Source organism: Manacus candei, unplaced genomic scaffold, assembly GCF_025592945.1.
Source record: "Manacus candei isolate 608988 ecotype Guabito, Panama unplaced genomic scaffold, ASM2559294v1 h1tg000039l, whole genome shotgun sequence".
NCBI lineage: Eukaryota > Metazoa > Chordata > Aves > Passeriformes > Pipridae > Manacus > Manacus candei.
The window spans coordinates 277,692-296,281 of record NW_026138087.1 but is presented as its reverse complement, the minus strand read 5'-3'; the positions used below and the strand labels follow the sequence as shown (position 1 = coordinate 296,281).

Genomic DNA, 18,590 nt, shown 5'->3' with positions numbered 1-18,590 from the left:
CTACTAGCAGTGCTATTTTAACTGCAATCACATTACATTATAGGCAAGTACTAAAGGCATACAAGAAGAGAACTTAAAACATCCTTTGGGGTTGAATTTTGCAAAAAGTGATGCTTCATAAAAGCTCGTCAACATAAACTACTTTCAAGCGAAAGTTTATTAAATATACTAAATTAAGGTCTGATGATACATAGCAATTTGCTACATATGGGGATGCTTAAAGCAAAATGTGATTTATGTATTTGACTTCTACCTGCAAGAGAAACATCTGCCGTCCAGTGTGTGATTTCAGTGCACTTGGGATGGAATGAGTCCAGCTACCTAGTGGCAGACATTATAGAGGCACTTTCTTATGCTGTTATGGGTCTCAGAAACTCAGGACTGACCAAAAATCCTAAAGCAAAGAAACTACTGAAGACTATTTATATGGCTGCCCCACATACTCCGAGGAGGATCCAATCTCGTTGAATGATAGGGCCTGTTAATTTGTGATAAACCAGATGGGAATGAGAGTCATGTGAAAAAAAAAAAAAAAAAGATGCATGTGATTTCTCCTGATCAAGTGTCTTATAAAATAATGGCAATTTTTTTCTAATACCGTGCCCTAGGAGTCAGCATTTTCCTATAGCTCTCCTGTGTCCTTCCCATAAATGCTGTGCTGAGGTCCTAAGTGTTCTTGCTCTTTGCATGGAAAAGGCAAAAAAGTACAAGGAAGACTAGAATTCAAACTTTTGAGGGCACTTGTGAATTGAGCTGGGTCACAGGCCCTCATGCAACATCCTTTTTGAGCAAAACATGTGAAGATAATCAAAAAGAAAACTCATGTGTGCTGGGCCTTTATCAGAATTCAAACTAAGGCAGGATATTTTAAAAAGACATTGACAACTTATTTTTCTGTTTTGGACATGGACAATGTGGAAGGGAATAGTTAGTGGGGTGTGATTGAGGAATATACCAAGGGATCTTTGGTATGCAGAGACTTGATTTCTCAGGAATGGATGTAGTCCTGTGTTTCTCCACCTTCCTGCTTCACTTCCTCCCAACATCCCTATTGCTGTCCAGCCTTCTGTCAAAGAAATACTCTGGCTGTAAGTTGCACTGTAGAAGAATTTATTAAAAACTATTTCTCTTGCCATTGTAAGATATTGGTGTAATTATGATGTTGTGTACACATAGTATTTATTTATTTTCATTGCTGTAGTTTGGAGCTCTGAACATGTCATGTGTAGAGGTTTTGTGTTGTGGTTTAGGTCTTGGAAATGCTGCTTACCTCTGTTTAAGTTACTGTCATCTTTACGTGCTCCAAATGACAGTATCTTTCCCAGTAGTAAGTCAGGAAACCACAGCTTTATATGCTAGTAGTTTCTGCAGTGAACTAGCCATCATTCCTTATGCTCCCATGCCAATCATATCAGCCTCCAGAGAACATACCCTATAATCACAACACATATGAGTAAGAACATTTTGATCACACAAGAAATAATTTGTGATTATACAATAATGTCTATAAAACCTTACCAATGTATTTTTTAATTCAGTAAAAATCTAATTAAACTTTTTTAGATATAAATCTTTAAAAACCCTACAACTCTTACATTGCACTACTAAGGCAATATGGACAGAAACATTTTACACAATTTATAATTATATACAATTATTATGAATTGTATATGATTATAATATATGTTAACTCCCAGTGTGGTTAAATCTCATTGTACAGCAATAATACTTACACACCTAACTTAGGATTTGCCCACAGATGATAGAAAAAGAAATTCCTCAACATGAAAAAATGCTTGGAAAGGCTCTGATGCAAGACAAAACCACTTTCTGGTTTCCTGAGTAGGTCTCTAAGGCCTTCCAGCCTTACAGAACATTAGTATAATATTGTTAATGTATATAAGGATTTATTTTATTTCTTTTTCATTTTGGAAACATAAATAAGGGCCTTTTACCTATCCCTATCCCTCTCAATGTTTCCTGAATTGCACTTAGTTAAGGCCTTGCTTTCCCTATGTCAAGGTTTCACCTGGTCTCTATACTAAGTGACAATAAGAGTGAGGGCATTTCCTGTGCCTCAAACAAGCCCCCATTTCTCTCACTGCTCTGACACAACTACTAACAGTTTCAGAACTATGGACATTTCCTTAATTTCCAAAGCATTTGAAATAAGAGGTGAGAAAAGACATATAATCTTCCCTGTCTGGAAAGAGACTCAAAACCCAAGATGAAAACCTTTGCTACTGTTAAAATTGAAAGTTGAACAGTAACTCTTCACCTTTCAGATATTGCTTCTAGACTCTGAGGTCCTCCAAACTATCTGTGTTATCAAGTGCTTGCATGTCATATTTTCATGGGGAACTAAAGTTAAAAAAAAGAATTTTTTTTGTGACCTTAAGAGAGAAAGAAAGAAGGGCTTGGGGGAATGGATAAGTGATAAAGAGAGTTTGCTTTGTTTGACTGCTGTTTCAGATTTTTCCTGAGCATTACCGAGTTTAAATCCGTGGAGCCTCATCAGTCCTACACATGACACTCCTTGGTCACAGAATAGCAGAATAATTTACTTTGAAGGGATCCTAGAGGTCACTTGGTCAATCTCAGATCAAAGCAGGGCCACTTAAGATCAGATTGATTAGGGCATTGTCCTGCTGAGTTCTGAATATCTCCAAGGATGAAGAGTCAAGAGGTACCCTTGGACAATCTACTCCTGTGTTGGACTACCTTTATTTTGATCTTTTTTTTTTCTTCACAACAGGTTTCCATCTGTCCTACAGTCCATCTGTCCCACTATCCGATCCATAACCAAGGCCATTTTAGGAGATAATTTTGTCACTTCTTCAGAATCTGCTGCACTTGTTTATTCTTCAAGTCTTGGACTCTGATGTTAGGGGAGCACAACTGGCAGGAAATCTTGAGTCAGGACATGCAGTTAGATTGGAATCCTTCTGGATCTTAAAGCCAGAGAGGATTTTTTTCAGTGCTTTGGACATGGTCTTAGTATAACTGCCACTGAGAGGAACTGAGCTGAACAGTACCTTTTGCTATAGGTAGTCAGGAGGGTCAAGGTTTGTACTTCAGTGGAACCCAAATTTAGCATGTCTTACTTTTGTTTTCCTTTAGGCTGGTGATTTGCAATCAGGTGCTAAGAACACTGCTATTTCTCCAATCCCCACTCTGCTCTCAGAAGGGCAGGCAAATTCCCTCACAAACACTGGGAAAGGATTACTGGTGCCCTAAATTACTGCAGTACTTAAAGTCATGGACCATAGCCCTGAAACAGGCTGATGCACATGCAGGTAAGCAAGGGACACAGTAAATGTATTGTTCCATGCACACTTTTGCCAGCAGCAGCCTGTTTTGAGGCATTCTTAGGACTCACCTCAACTATAAGCTGCTTGTTCCTGACTCTGTTTCAGCTGTGACAAAATGACTGTATATGTGTGTGTTTGGGAACAGAATCATGAGACTGATTCTGGTTAAACTGCCTAGCAAAGCTTTTTTTGCAGAATTTTTTCTTCAATACCTAGTAAATTCCCATGACCTGATTCACAAGGTGGCCTTTTAGACAGTTGTGTTGATAAGAGTCATATGGCTCTTAAGAGAACAAGGAAGGAAGGAAGAAACAGGCAGGAAGGAAGAAAAAATTGTAGGAAGTACCTTAAGTCAATACCACTGCCAAAGGCAACTTCTCTTCAAACCTACAGCCTTATGTTGCTGCTGCTATGACCTGAGCTAAGATATCACTGTTGTCGAGTCCAGTGTCCATCTCACAGTCAGCATCAACAATGCTGGCACTTTCATAGCTATACTTGTATCAGTTTGCTCAGTAGCAGTGATAAGCTAAAGATTAAGGTAAAAGAATGTAGTAGAAAGGGATCCCTCATAAACTTTTGAAGTTTTTTAGGAGGAATTCCTTGCTCTTTGCAAGCACAAGTACTGCTGAATTTGCAGAGCAACCCTCTTTGGAGTTGTGGAATAGTATCTGAATTAACAGTGTATTTAAAATTGAAGTTCTCATTTAAATTTTTATGTTAATTTTAGTTTGCCACTGATGTCACACAAGTGGCAGCTGGAATTATTTTACTGAAATCACAGATACTGCTGTGTCCCTCATGAAGTAATTTCTACCTGTGTAAAATACCTATGAAATGCTACTAAATCAAGTCAGCATTTTATACTGACTTGACACCCATATTGCAGTGATGTAAATTGCTGCAATATGAGACATAAGTGGATAAAATTATACTAGAATAAAAGTCTTGTGTCAGATTTGATCCCATATAAGTGTTTTGTACTGTTGTTTTAATAGAACATTGCAAAATTGAAAAATGATTAGTAGTCCTACCACTGCTTTAGCATTTAAAAGGTCCTATTTTCCATTTCTCCATAGTCCCTTTATGCTACTTCATTAGTTTAAAAAGGCCATAAAGACAGCACATTTAGCCGCTTGGGAATATTTTCATTTCAGTGTTGCTCTTGCCTTTGGCATAGTAGATATGTTAGGTTGTGGCTGAGGAGAAAGGGTCACGGCTTGCCTGTGTCCCTGTTCCAGCTATTCTTGGATGCTGGAACAGCTCCTGGGGGCCCCAGGCTGCCAATTGTACTGAAATTGCTGGTAGCCTTAAGACTATTCAAGGAGTAATTAGCTACCAAATATGGGTTATTGTGGCAGAGTCTAGCTAATACTGCCTTTGCCCAACAGACTAATTAAAGGCTGCACATATGAGAAGAATTGAAAAAAACATCTTCTCTTAAGGAAAAGAATTGTTAAGAAAGAAAATTTGATCTGGTATTAAAAAAAAAGTTCTGTTCTGTTCCTTTTATAGGATCCTAGAAGTTTTTTATAGTTAATCTTAGACTGAAGCACAGCTAGAGTTCTTAAATTAAATTCTTTCATTGTGGTACCCCTGCATTCTCTTCTTTTGATTTAATAAATACATATTTTTTATAAAAAGGTTGTTCAGTGCAAGAACATTTAAAAATTATTCTTGCCTATGAGAAATCAGGAATTCTATTTCTGCTATCAGAAGAAGCCCAGTTGGAGATATGTCAGCATGGGTACCTACACTCTGTTTCTCCCTCTGTACAAAATGAGATGAGGAAGGGGAATCTGCTGGTCTGACAGTCCTCTACACATCAGTATAGCTGTGTTTGTTGTAATTTGTACCTGTGCTCCTCCCTTCTGCTGCTCCTATAATCAGTTGTGAGTAGTTCCATTTCAGCCTATATGTGTAATGTGTGTTTTCAGTGGCACTTCTATATTTGCTAGTACAATCATAAAATCTCACATCTCAACTAAATTTTCTATGCCTCCAGCTGTGCTGCAGGCAATACCAGATTTCTGAACTGCAGGAGCCCCATCTATAGCTGATTATATCTCCTCTTTCTCTACTCTGAAGTAGGTAACAAAGTGCACAAGCAGAATGAGACCCTTGCTAGAGCAGCAGATTCAGAAGCAAACAGCTCCCTTTCCTTCCTCCTGCTCAGCTAAAACCGATTATTTAAAAAAACACTTCCCTGTGTTCTGAGATGCTCAGCCAGCATTTCCCAGCAACCAGCAGCCACCTGGCCACCATCAGAACTCTGTTTCTTTCACTTAAACTTGTAAAACGTCTCTTACATATGACAAACAACTTGCAGTGTCCTGCCTTGTGAATTGACACACATATGCAGACATTTTGCAAAGTTCAAATGTGATTGAATTCCAGACATTTTACAGCCATGAATACAGATATTACCTCATTATTGCAGCTGCAATTCCTTCTTTATAAACTGCTTCAAAGAGCAGCTGATATAGCCTTGTCTCCCTGTTTAAATACCTTCTTACTCCATATTGTGAAAGTGAGTTAGAAATAACATTGCAACTCCTCTTCATTACCCAGGAAAAAAGGAAACAAAGCTCTGTTACTGAATGCAGACATTAACTAGAATGGGCAGTTTATGATTGTCTTTTCAAGACAAAGCTGGTGATCAGCAGAGTTTGTAGGTAATACTTGATCTTTTCTTCTGTATCCTCTCTATTGATTTGCACTCGGAAATTCATCTAAGTGAGATGTTCTGCCTTGGTGTGAGAGCTCCTGTGGAAATGAGAGGACATGGTAGCTGATTCTCCTCCTCTTTGAACTGAAAATTGGGGTGACCTGACTGGCAACTCATAGAAAGGCTCTTAGGAAAAGAGCAGCAGTGATACTGGTTTAGCAGGACTGTCCATTCTGAAATAGTCTTCAGGTGGCTTTGACTGGTTTAAAGGCTGAGTATGAAAATTCTGTGCATGATGTCTGTGGAAAGATGTCAGAAGGCCTGTGACACAGGTTTTCAAGCAGTCTCCTTGTTTACAGTCTTTATAACAGCAAATCTATTTTCCTTGGTCTTAACAATTTGAAGCATCTTAAAAATGAAAGGCAATCATTACAGCCCAAAAGAAGGGAAAGAAGCAGAAATTGCTCTCTAGCCTCGTCACTCTTTTGTGCTATTCAGGAAAGAGGAACTCAAAAATAGGAGTGGCAATGTCTGTACCTTTTCAAAAGTCTGACAGCTGGTGCTATGGCAGTGCATCTCTGCTACCTGACCTGGAGGCCTTCTGGTTGAGACAGTGAAAATACAGTCAGATTGTTGAAAAATGTGAAATATGTAACATTTTCTTAAGAAAGAATGTTCTTTGATGTTTGATCCTTGTATACTTTCAAGGCTAAACAATCAGAAAGGAGGAGATTTAGTCCATGAAACAGCAGCTAACAATCTCTAAGTGATGTCCAGGTGTTAGAAAGCAAATTACTTGTTGGTAGAATTGCCTTGTTAAGGTTTAGGGCTGAACATGCTTCAGTGATCTCAGACCTAGGGAGAGGTTAACAAAGTTTGGGAAGAAGGAAGGTCACTTACAGTGGACACAAAGAATGCAGAATTTATGGACCACAAGGACATCTGACAGAACTCCCAAGATAAGGAAGAAATTAATAAAGCCAACTCAGCAATTGTGCTGAAATCAGCTCCAGTTGGGGAAGAGGTAATTCTGGCAGGGGGAGATGGTGACCATTGACCCAAGAAACCTACTGACTTAAGAGAAAGACTGAATGTGCAGACTAATTAGCATGAGAAGGGAGAGAATCATTACCCAATAGAAGATAGAATACTAATTAATAGAGAACTATGTAACTTGTAGCCAATAAACACTAATTCCTTTGTTTCCTAAAGTGCATAAGTAGTAAAGAGTTTTGATAGTTGGTGTGCTTGGTTTGTGGAATACCACTGAGCACCCAGGCTTGTTCAACTCTGAAATAATCAATGTCTCTCTCAAGTGTGTAATTATTGTCTTGTTGCACACCAGGTAACAAATCCAATTTTTGTGAAGAATATAAGCTACATTTTAGAAATACCTGTCATTATTCACATAACTTTGCAGAGATGGAAGTAGGGGTTGCTGTGTGAGTGCTATCTTGCAGTAGAAACTGTAGGCTTGATAAAGTAATTTAATGTAATTAAATTACATTAAATTAGTAATTATAATACTGGATAAAGTGAACTAAATTAATAATAAACATGCAGGTTCCACCTGAGTGCGTGAAAAAAGATCGGACTCTTAAGATTTTATAAGACAAATTTGGGGTTGGTATTTTTGTGTTGGTTTTTTTGTGTTATTTTAATTGAAAGTAATTAGCTCACATGTTAGAAAGCTACTTTCTTCCCTAGTTCAGCTCTAGAGCTGTGTTTCCCATGCTTGCAGTTGGTCATCATGTCATGAAGATGAGTTCCTTCTTTGTTTCTTTTTAGATTAAAGGATTAGTGTCATGTTTCCTGTCTTGCCCAATGAGCCTGGTTTTCCCTTTTCTCTTCCAGTGGCACAACTTCAAGTACCACAAGTACCTGACCTTTACTGCAGCCCTCATCCAAGAGCAAAATGTTAGCCTAATGATCAGAGCATACCTCAGAGAGGTCTGCATTTAGCTGATTTGGCCAAGGAAGGAATTAGGCCAAATTTCCTACCTCTGACCAAGGATTAATAACATTTTGTAAATCAGAGCACTATCACCTTGGTGTTCTTCCCTGTTAGGTCACTCAAGCAGAGGACAGTGACCTGTCCTGACTTCCTTCTACAAATTCTGCAGGGTGACAGAGCACTGGCAGTTCCCTCTGTAGGGAAGTACTTAAGACAATACAGTGGCTTCAGGTAACTTCCTGATCAGCTCACTAGTTGCTTTGAATTTCATTTTGAGGTGTGCAGGCATGCACTGTGTTAGGAACTTAAGCATGAAAATGGATTTCTGGATTCCAGACTCACTCAAACCTCATTCATATCAAACCTAAATTCTATCTCTGTACAAATGGTCACTGAGTTTGAGTGTTCTCTGAGCTGGCCAGATGTCAGGGAACATCTGTGTGATGGCATGGTGTGTTACAGCATTAGTGCCTGGCAAGGGAAGAGCAGATCCTTACAGACAGAGAGGGAGGAGAGGACAGGACAGCTGCTTTTCATGACTGTGCAAACTTAGATTGCCTTCAGGTGCTTGTGAAACCACAGGTACAGGCTTTAGGTATTTTGAGGGAGAATCATTGCTTTATTTTTAGATGAAATAGCATTGCCACTCCAGTTAAGTAGTCTTGCTGCAAAACACGGCTATATTTAGAAGTCACTCATCTCCTTAATGCAAGAACAATATCTTATAAGAAAGGTCACATTATACTTCTCCATTCTGTTAGTACTGTGAGTTTTGTGCTAGACCACTTTATTCCTCTTTAATCACAACACACATGAATGTACATCTTCACTATGTAATTGTGGCCTCCATTTCCATCAATATTTGTCTCAAGTGGACCTATAAAGACTATTCCACTGATTTTCAGTCACCATTAGCTCTGAGCTCATCCAGAGGCTCTGAATCACAGATAAGGAAATGCATACTGGTGCATGAAGTTAGAATGCATATTGGTGCATACCAATGCATATTGGTACATAAAATTAATACCCTGCATTGTCCTGCTCACTCCTTTTTAAGGAATCCATTCCCTCATTGGGATTGGATTGGACGGCTAATGATGGTGGATTTACAGCATGCAATCTGCACATTAGCAAGCGCTGTGAGACACATTTCTGAGGGGAAAGCACACTTGCAACACACTTTCACATCTCATTTTCATAGGTTTAAATAAAGAACCAATTCATAAAAAGACATACCTCATTGTAAAGCATTGTGGATCAAAGTCAGGCATGGATAGCTGGGACACAGGGCAAGGAGTCTTAAAGCACTGAGACCAGTAAAATAAAGGTAGGGTTACCCTGGATCATGACCTACTTCATTGCGTGTACCTGTGAACTTCATTGGTCACCTCTGGATACACATTTGCTAGTGGGGAGAGAGATCTGTTGTTACCAACTGTTGGCTTTGGAATTTGATTATGCATAAATAAAAGCAGGTGTTCCCCAAGATAGATGGTTTATCAATGTTTTCATCTGTTCAAGAGTTGCAAATTACTATTTTTCCTTTCAAATTTCTTCTTCCTTCACATTTGCATGGCTATTTGCTTTCAATGAGCAAAGGCTATGTGTATGGTATCAGAAATAAAACTCTGAACTGAATAGAAATATGTTACAGAACACACAGAAACATGTCCTTGTAGTCTTTATGCCTTTAAAAAGCTAATCTGAAATGAACACTGAAATGTCAGGAGATAAGAAACACCATGAGCATGAGGATATGTAAGCACTTTGGATATGCAGAAAATAATTTGGCGTGAGGTTTAGACATTTCAAATGTCACGGTTGAGCACTGTGAGTACTATAATCTTGTTACTTCTTCAGAATGGCACACATGAATGGCCAAAAAGAAATCAAAGCTAAATTTCTAAATTTTAAAAATATAATTTATTGTGTGTCAAAGAACATACATGATGTTAATTAAGTGAGGGGAATTCATATTGGATGTCATATGTTGCCTGTCAGTGTTCCAAGCTGTGCTTAGCCTGTGCTGCAACATAATATACACAGTGGCATTGCACAGAGCAGGTGGGATCCACAGGCCTCAACACAGACAAATCAGGCAGTCTTGGCAACAGTTTTCCTGGTATTTGTCATTTGGCTGTAATAAGACAGATTTGCTGTAATGCTTTCAGGTGTGCAGTAACAGGAACAGATTGGTTACCAGTTTGAATGATTTTAGTGTTGCATCCAATGCAAATAAAGCAATTTACCAAACACTCTGTGAATAAAAAGATTCAGAGCTTTGCATCAGCTTTGTCATTTGTGGATCTAATTGCTTGGCAGTGCTCTATTTAAAACCAACATTATAGGTATAGATATTTACTACATATTTCCTATCTAGTTTGAAAAATTTGTCACAGCAGCAGAATAATAGTGTTATTCTGCAATTATTTGGTTTTAAAACTATAGACAAATATTCTATTTGCAGGAATAAACAGTTTGGTATTCAGTAGTTCATCTAGAATATGAAATTGGTCTGAAGGAGGACCACTCCCAAACGGAGCTTATGTCTCTAAGCAACTTGAATTGTAACATGTAATTTAGAAGCACTTTAAAAATCTAATTCATGTGAGGCAGTCCATCATTATATGGAGATGATTCACTTGATTTGCTTTTATAGATGATTAGACTATTGATATTAGTAATTCCATTGGCTCTGTCTATGTTGCCCTATGTAATATTAGGGTGCTGCCCCACCCAGTTTAGTGTCCTAGCTTGGAGCTGGCAGCTCCTGGTGCCACCTACCCTGGAAGGAAGTCTGTGACTTAATCTCAGTATGGTAAAAGATTCCCAGTGTCGGAGCTTAGCAAAGGCTTTCTAAATCAGCACTGGTATGAGAAGATTGCTGCTTGGCTGGTCTGGCGTGACCAACACCTAGTTCCAGAACAACGTCAGGAAATTAAAGGAGGTCAGAACAAGCCAAGAATAGCAAGTTGTGCTCAGGGGCTTTGCAGGGGGAAGCATTCTTGCCTGAGGTATGGTGTTTTCTGGGAGGATTTTAGCAGGGAAGTGCACACCTGTGACATGATGCTGCATGTAGTGGGAAGAACAGGGAGGGGATCTCATTGTCTAGTGAGTGGTACAGGAGAACCTGATTTGTCACAGTTTTCCTTTTAGGCAATGGTATATGTCAAGCAGCCTCTGGAGTTGCCAGCCTCATTCCTAGTCTCTGACTCAGTCATTCAATATTCTTGTAGCTTGACTTCATTCCTGCAAGATTGCTGTTTCTGTAATTGTCAAAGGGGTAGGATGAGAAGTAGGGAGGGAGAGAGAGGAACCTGGAGCCTGCAGTCTGCAGTGCCAACTGTGGGGCTTCTATGCCAGATGGTATTTCCCCATCTGAGGTCAGGACAGCATGTGGGATTCAGCAGTACCGGCGTGCCAGAGACACATCGCGTGCATTTTGTGTCCCATGATGGGCACCATGATTATTGTGAGGTGTCATTCCATCCTGTTCTATGATCTGTGTGATCATTGCAGGCAATTAATTCATGCATATCAGCTCCTGATTTAGAATGGTTTTAAAATGCATGCATAACTTTAAATGTGGCTACTCAGTTAGTTTGTTTGGGCCCTATGAGAGGCTTTGTTTGCTTTTCTAAAAAATATCAGAAATTTAAAGTATACAGTGGAAAGCAGCAAAATATCAGTGAGATCCAGAATGATTTTTCTGCAGGTGTTGTTTTTATCCACAGAATTACTGTTACACATAGTTCAGAAGTGAATTAGGCTGGGAAAGGGGTTATTAGCTGAGAAGTGTCTTGTAGTCTCATGATTTGTTTCAGAAGAGGACTGAAAGCAATAGACGGCAGCACTGAACTTGACACAGCCTTCCTTCCCTGCTCACAAGCTTTTTTCTCACTGTTTCTCCTTCATCCTGGCTATAATAGGTACCCAGTAAGACTATCCCATGCAATTACATAAAGAGTCAGAGGACATTCACTCTACACAGACTCTGCATATGACCTTCACACTGCAAAGACAAAAGAAATCCAGGCATGCTGAGTAGCCTCAACTATAGCTAGGTTTAGTGCCATTCTAAATTGGGAGGGCAGACTGACACAGTGACAAAATCACATGACCCACATTTAGATTCTGTAACTGAGTGTACCTGCAGAGGGGGAGCGAAGGGACCGTGCCTATCACTGTCACTGATTGAGAACAGCAGGTACGGGGAGATCCATGCGACAGCTCTTCATTCTCCTAGGCTTATACATCTATACTTTCATTCCCCAACTTCACCTGGTTCTCCCCACAGCAACCCTATTTACTTTCTTTGAGATAAATTTACTGACTTTTCCTGCTACTACTGATACCTACCACTACTCTTATCTATACAACATCAAAACACAGTGAATCACATATGTATTTTATCACTTTTGTATACAGTGTGATGTGCTTGGTGAGCAGTTCTCTTCTTCCTCAACAATTCCTGGATCTCGATTGTTTTCATCAAACCAGTCCTTGTTCTTCTTGAAGGAGAATCCTAAGGATTCTTCACCAGATGTGCCTATCTCGTATTGGCCTTTTTAGCCACCAGCGTGCTTGTAACAAATGTGGGTAGAGCCTTCCCCAAATCTTTGTTCGCGAAGCCTAGCCATGATACAGTGAAATAGTAACTGGTCTAGAGAAGTGCATTAAATAAATTATAATATAGTTAAATATAATCCACACAAAATACTCAGAAGCGATTGCAACAGCCAGCTGTAATAAATTTTTATATTCATGGATGATCATACTCTTGTTTAATGCAGGGCTTGTTTTACACTTAGTATGCAGAGTAGTAGTTTCCTATTCTATGAAAAGGTAAGGGAGCTTAAGCAAATACTGTTTTAACTTATTCTTAAAGAATATGGTCATTTTAAAGTAGCATAAGTTTAAATAAGCAGAACTTTAAATAACTGTGATCTGCTTCTGTTTGCAAATGAGCTATCAAAAACCCCCTAGCTTCTTTTCAGTACAATTTTTAGTGCTTTTACCCTAAAACCCTAATGCCAAATAATCACATTTGGAACTGATCTGTGTGTTCTACAAACTAATTTTCTTATCACTCTGGTTCATTTCAGCAATCTAGTTGTTCTTAAACTAATTGTATTGAAAAAGAAGGACTCGATTTAAGAGAAGCTAAAATCCCTTCTTGTACCTTGCTTTTTAGGCTCAAACCTTTTTTTACAGAAAGCTTCTCCTACTGCCCAGAAGGAAAATTTCTTCCCAGTTGCTCACCTAATTGTGCATCTTGTCTACAATCAGAAAGTTTCACTGGCTCTGTAAGTCCATCCAGTGGCTGCATATGGGAATTGCATATTTTTGAGGGTAAATTCCAATTTTGTACAATTTAGCTTATTAAGTAGTGTAGTTAATGTTATTACTGGAAATAAACGTGAACTGAAATGTACAACTGGAATACTCCCAGCCTTTGCTAATAAGTAGATCTATATCTCTAAAGTATCCTTTGAGTAATACTGGGAATTGATTTGTTGTTCCAGCAACAGGGACAAGATAAAAGTTGATGATTATTTATTTGTATTTAAATTAATTACCTCCTAGAGTGAGGAACAGAAACCTTCTGAGTGAAAAGTTTTAGCTTATTTTCATTCTGAACCTGAGACAACTGAGGTCATTGTGAATGCTAGGCTAGCTCTTGTGAATCATCCTCTTAGATCTCATGTGTGTGTTCATAGTAAAGCAAACCTCTGTGAAGTTACATCTTCTAATTATTAAGTATGTGTTTTTGTTAAATGGCATGAGATACTTCAAAAAGTCATTAAAAAACTGAAAGAGGACAAGATCTGAACAGTGTGTACCAGAAGTCACATTAAGAATTTACATACAGACTATTTCCAGAAAATCCTGATTAAGTTCAGTACTGAATCTTGATGGATCATCAGACTAAATCAGGCCAGCTGATTGTTTGAGAATCTATCATTAGATGTAGCATTTCCCCTTGATGATGACAGCAATTTGAGCCTTAGTGCCTTGAGCCCTAATTCTAACATCATTTCCATTATTGCTACCAGTGCTGAAGTTGTAACTGTAGAGAATATTGGTGGAATACTTTTACCAGTTAGAAAAAGCCCATTTGCTAAAAGCCTTTTAATTCTCTGTTCTTGGCAAATAAGGGCTTCTAAAATGTTCACCATCATTACTACCTTTTTTCTTCCCATGAAAGTAAATGTATCTTTAATTTTGCCTTCTAGAGTGAATACATTATGATATAGCTTACAATTACATGATAGCCTATAATTTGTCCAGCCCTGCTTCAGTTAGTGTGTAGGTTGTGGAGGCATAAAAAGGCATAAAGAGAGAATGACTTTTGTAACACCAGCCTAAATCTAGTACTTTTAAAAAAATTAAGAGCTTTATTTTTCTATCTTTATAAATAAATTTTACCCTAGAAAGTTGTAGAAGTGTGTGTAAGATACTGTCATGGCAGGTACTTTGTGCTTGTTAAAACAACCATGTAGTACCTGTTGCCTGCTGTGGTACAACAGTTGCCTTTATAATTCTTTCCAGTGTTTTATACATTTCAAATCTTCATTATTTTTGGTCTAGATTTGCCACTACTGAGGTTGCTATGTTTGTAAACTCTAGCAGTTTCTCTCCAACAAGATATCTGGTTTTAGTAATAGAGTTTTGAATTAGAATATTACAATTCCTTCTTGCTGCAATGATTATTATAAAATAGATAATGTCAATGTGTTGTGGATATAATGCAACTCGATCTGCTACAGAAACTCTGCTTTCAGGTTTGGTTTTCTTTTGTTTGTTTGTTTTTAACTAGGGCCACAATAAATATATACCTTCTTTGTTAGCCTAAGTACTCCCCAGACCTGAAAACATAGAGCCTTCATGGAACTTTAAGTTAAAATGAGTTGGCTTTGGAAAATGAATGCAGAAAACATTCAACTCATCTCTGGAACCCACTCTAGCAGTTTTTTGCATGGTTCTCACTTTACGAAGTTGGCTGGTATCTTATGAATTCACTTTCCTCTGTAAGGGTATAGAGTTGGGTGATATAGAACCACTGAATGAACTCCTAGCTTTCCTTTCTCTGTAAGCTGTGAGTCTCAGCATATTTTAGTTGGAGCACAACATAGGTTTCCCTACTGTGTACTTGATCAGTCTGCCAAAGCTGTTGTTATAACACTGCCTTTGTCCTCTCCTTCCCTCTGAGTACAACCAGAGGATCACTTGGTTATTTTATTTTACTTGCATTTACCAGTGTTAGCATTTCATTATTCATGTGTCAGTTATGACTATATCATTTATCAGAACCAAAAAGACTCCGCTTCTTAGTACATTACAATAGCTACAAATCTTTCCAGAGGCATCCAGTAAATTATTTTGGTTTTGTTTGTTCCATTAAATATATAGGAAACTATTTTCCTCTAGTGAATTATTATTCTTCATGAGAAGACAAGGAATAAATATAATGTATTTCTGATTTGTTCTGAGCTCTTTACTGGAGATAGGAAAAGAACTCTAAAGGTGGTGTACCTTTCTTGAGGCCATAGTAGAGCCCACTTTTTAACCCTACCAGCTTCCATGCTTTTTGTCTGAGCAATATTAATACTGCAGCATTCTTCTGTTAATGCATGGCCCTGCATTTTACCATGTTCTGTGATGTGACAGATCAATAAACACCCTCAATGAGGAGATTACAAATAAAACTGTGGAATTTACAAATTTAGAAAATTATTTCCAAATCAGCTAAGTTTTTTAGCTAAACAAAACAAGATTTACGAATACCTGCATACCAAACACTTCCTATCAGAGTTCACAATATTTACAAAGCCCATTAGCAGGTTTTGCAGAACATCCTCAATCCTGTACTCAGCTGATAGGTTGTTACAGACACATCAGTATGGAAAAATTCTGTCCTGTTCTAGTTTCTCTTTCAAACGTCTCTAGCAGTTCCAGAAGTTATGAGATCCATTGCCTGCCTCAGTTCTGCCCTTTCCCAACAACTGCAAACAAGGCAAAGCGGTTTTCTGCAACCTGGTGGGGTTGCAGGCACCCTCTTTTTCTAGGGTGAACATAATCAAATTATTAGAATTGCCATTTTTTGGCATATTTCTCGTAGTTCTTGCTGCATGGAAAGACTTCACCATTTGATGTGTATTTAATTCAAAGTGGAAAAATGCAAAAGGAAAGAACAAACAAATTTAGAAGCTTTTCAGACAAAATAGTGGTCACAGAATTGAGTTTACAGGTCAGCACAAACATTCTAGGCATATGTTAGTCTGTTATAATTATGATTGTCGATTTGTTCTTCCCTTATGAATAAATATAAAATATACCATTTATATTTCTTTGGCCAGATTTTCTTTCATCTTTTCTAAACCGACCACTCCTAATCTTTTGTATCTTCTGCTGTGCACAATAGAGCCCAATTTAGTAAGGATCGTCAAATGTCATTGCAAAACTGTTATGCAAAAACCATATTGCAAAACCATTATGTCATTTAGTAGTGTCTTTCAAATTCTAAAATAATTTTTAAGAAGTCTAGTCAGGGTTTATGATGTTATGTTCCATATTCCCAGAGATCTGTTTCAATTATATTTTCACAGAGCTGAATGTTTTGTTATGAGGTTAGAAGTTAGTTTTGAAAAATTTGTTTCAAGAATATTTACAGTCCATCTGTTTATGAGCAAAGCACAGACTGAAGAGACAGCATAGCACAGATGAGTCATAAACTGGTTCTTAATTATTGCAGTTTGGAGGCAGTACCAAGTGGTGTGTTTGGTCCTGTATGGTCCTAGTCTTCCCTGGAATTAATCTTTTGACAAAACTGGAAGACTTTTGGGTACCCACCCAGTCCTAAGAACTGTTTATTCTCCCATAATCCTGCCTTCAGAAATTGATAACTGACAACTGTTTGGTGAAAGATTAAACAACAGATGATTTTCAGTTCTTGTAATTTCTATACAGTTTCTTAATTTTACTGTAGTAAAAAAAATCCATATAGCAAACACTGCCAGTCATGTCACCCTTCTCATTTTAGAAGTGTGTAGTTTAGGATCACAAAATGTTTTGCATGTTTACATAACTGGTTATTTTTGCATCCCTGCTCTGAGGACGGTACCATAATATGCTCATTTTACAGTTGAAGGAAGTGTGGCAGAGAGCAATGACTTGATTCAGGGCACACATCAAGAGTGGTGTAGGCTCAGTCATCCCAATTCCCACTTATAGTGAATGCTACTTCGTTCTTCATACCACAAAAACTACAGCTTAAAAAAATGTAAAAATTTGTTTTGAAAAATTGCCCTGTAGCTCCTTTCTTGGGACAGGATTTTCAGAACCTGAATTCTGGCACCCGGACGCACCTTATCGTAATGCTTTACTAGTCTTTTTTGTGGGTAACTTTGTGCCTTTCAAAGAGCACCTGGATACAGCTAGAAACACAAGGAACTAAGCTAGCTTTGAAGCAGAAGGGCTGATTGCAATGGAGAGGAGTGGGATTATTTTAACTAAGCAGTGTTTTAAGATAGTGAACAATCTAGAAAAATCTTATTCCTAACAAATTACAAAAACAGTCCAGTGGCATTTAATTTATTCCTGTTATAAGCCCCAGTTTACCTCTAAGAGGTGTTAAGAGAAACTGTTCTGTCAAGCCCATTTAATAACAAGCTTTTATTCAACATGAATAATACTGAGCTCTTTTATGAATAAGATTAGAAAATTATTCTATTTTTATGTGAGAGAAATAAATTAATAAAGAAAACCAACACTTTGTGCACAAACCAAATGTTCCTCTCATCTCTGAGGTGACTCTCAAGTTACTTGTATCTTGTCAGCCTCACTTTTCAATAGTTTTGTTTTTATGGGTAGTATTTAGCAGGCAGCTCAGCTCCTCTAGTGTTTGCTACATGATAAATGTTTTTGTCCAGGACATTCTCAAACCTGACTGGATTGTCTGTGCTAGCATAGGCAGCTCCTTGTCAGCATACAAGGGATCCATATTGGCAGTTGTGCATTCGTTCGGTAGGTCACCCATGTAGAGAGTAAATGGAAGGAAACTGTAAATTACAGGGTTATAAATACATGAAGAGTCTCTTGAGCAAAGATTGAGTGGTTTCTGATGTCAGCAGAACCCTGAGATGAATTTAGTGTCCTGCTTTGTTTTGCTGTTTTTCTATTCCCTGTGAAGCAGGGCTCCTTTATAAAGAGAAGAGAAAGCCAATTTAATGGAGAAATCAAACTTAGACACTTAAATGATAACCATAAACATTTACAGGATGTCCTGTTCTGTCATGGCCACAGATAGATGCTTAAAATTCTGTCCCATGGATGTAGCTAAAATGGGAATTCTGAACCTATTCAATATAATCCATTTCATTTACTGGCTGTAATGCTGTTGCAAGTGGATATTAAAAAGAACAATCTTGGACTTTAAAATACTGTTGGTGTAGAAATTGAAGTATAAAACCAGAAAACATGTTAGTACAGTACAGATTTAAACAGGCAGGTTAGGAAGATAATGAATACATATTATGTAATAAAGAATAACAGGATTATCTATTTTCATGGCAGTGCAACACAAAATAATTCTAAAGACTAAGAATCTAAGATTTTCATACGGTCGGTGGTAACCAAGAAGGAATAATCTCAGTCA

At 38.0% G+C, this 18,590-nt stretch overlaps 1 long non-coding RNA gene across 1 annotated transcript in view; it reads left to right on the top strand.

Moving 5' to 3' along the window:
* LOC127474075 (uncharacterized) overlaps positions 1-18,590 on the top strand; it is a 46,147-nt gene that overhangs the window by 10,816 nt on the left and 16,741 nt on the right. The window contains exons 4-5 of the long non-coding RNA XR_007905719.1: positions 2,756-3,296; positions 13,128-13,285. This is a non-coding gene — a long non-coding RNA (uncharacterized LOC127474075). The remainder of the gene's footprint in view (positions 1-2,755; positions 3,297-13,127; positions 13,286-18,590) is intronic.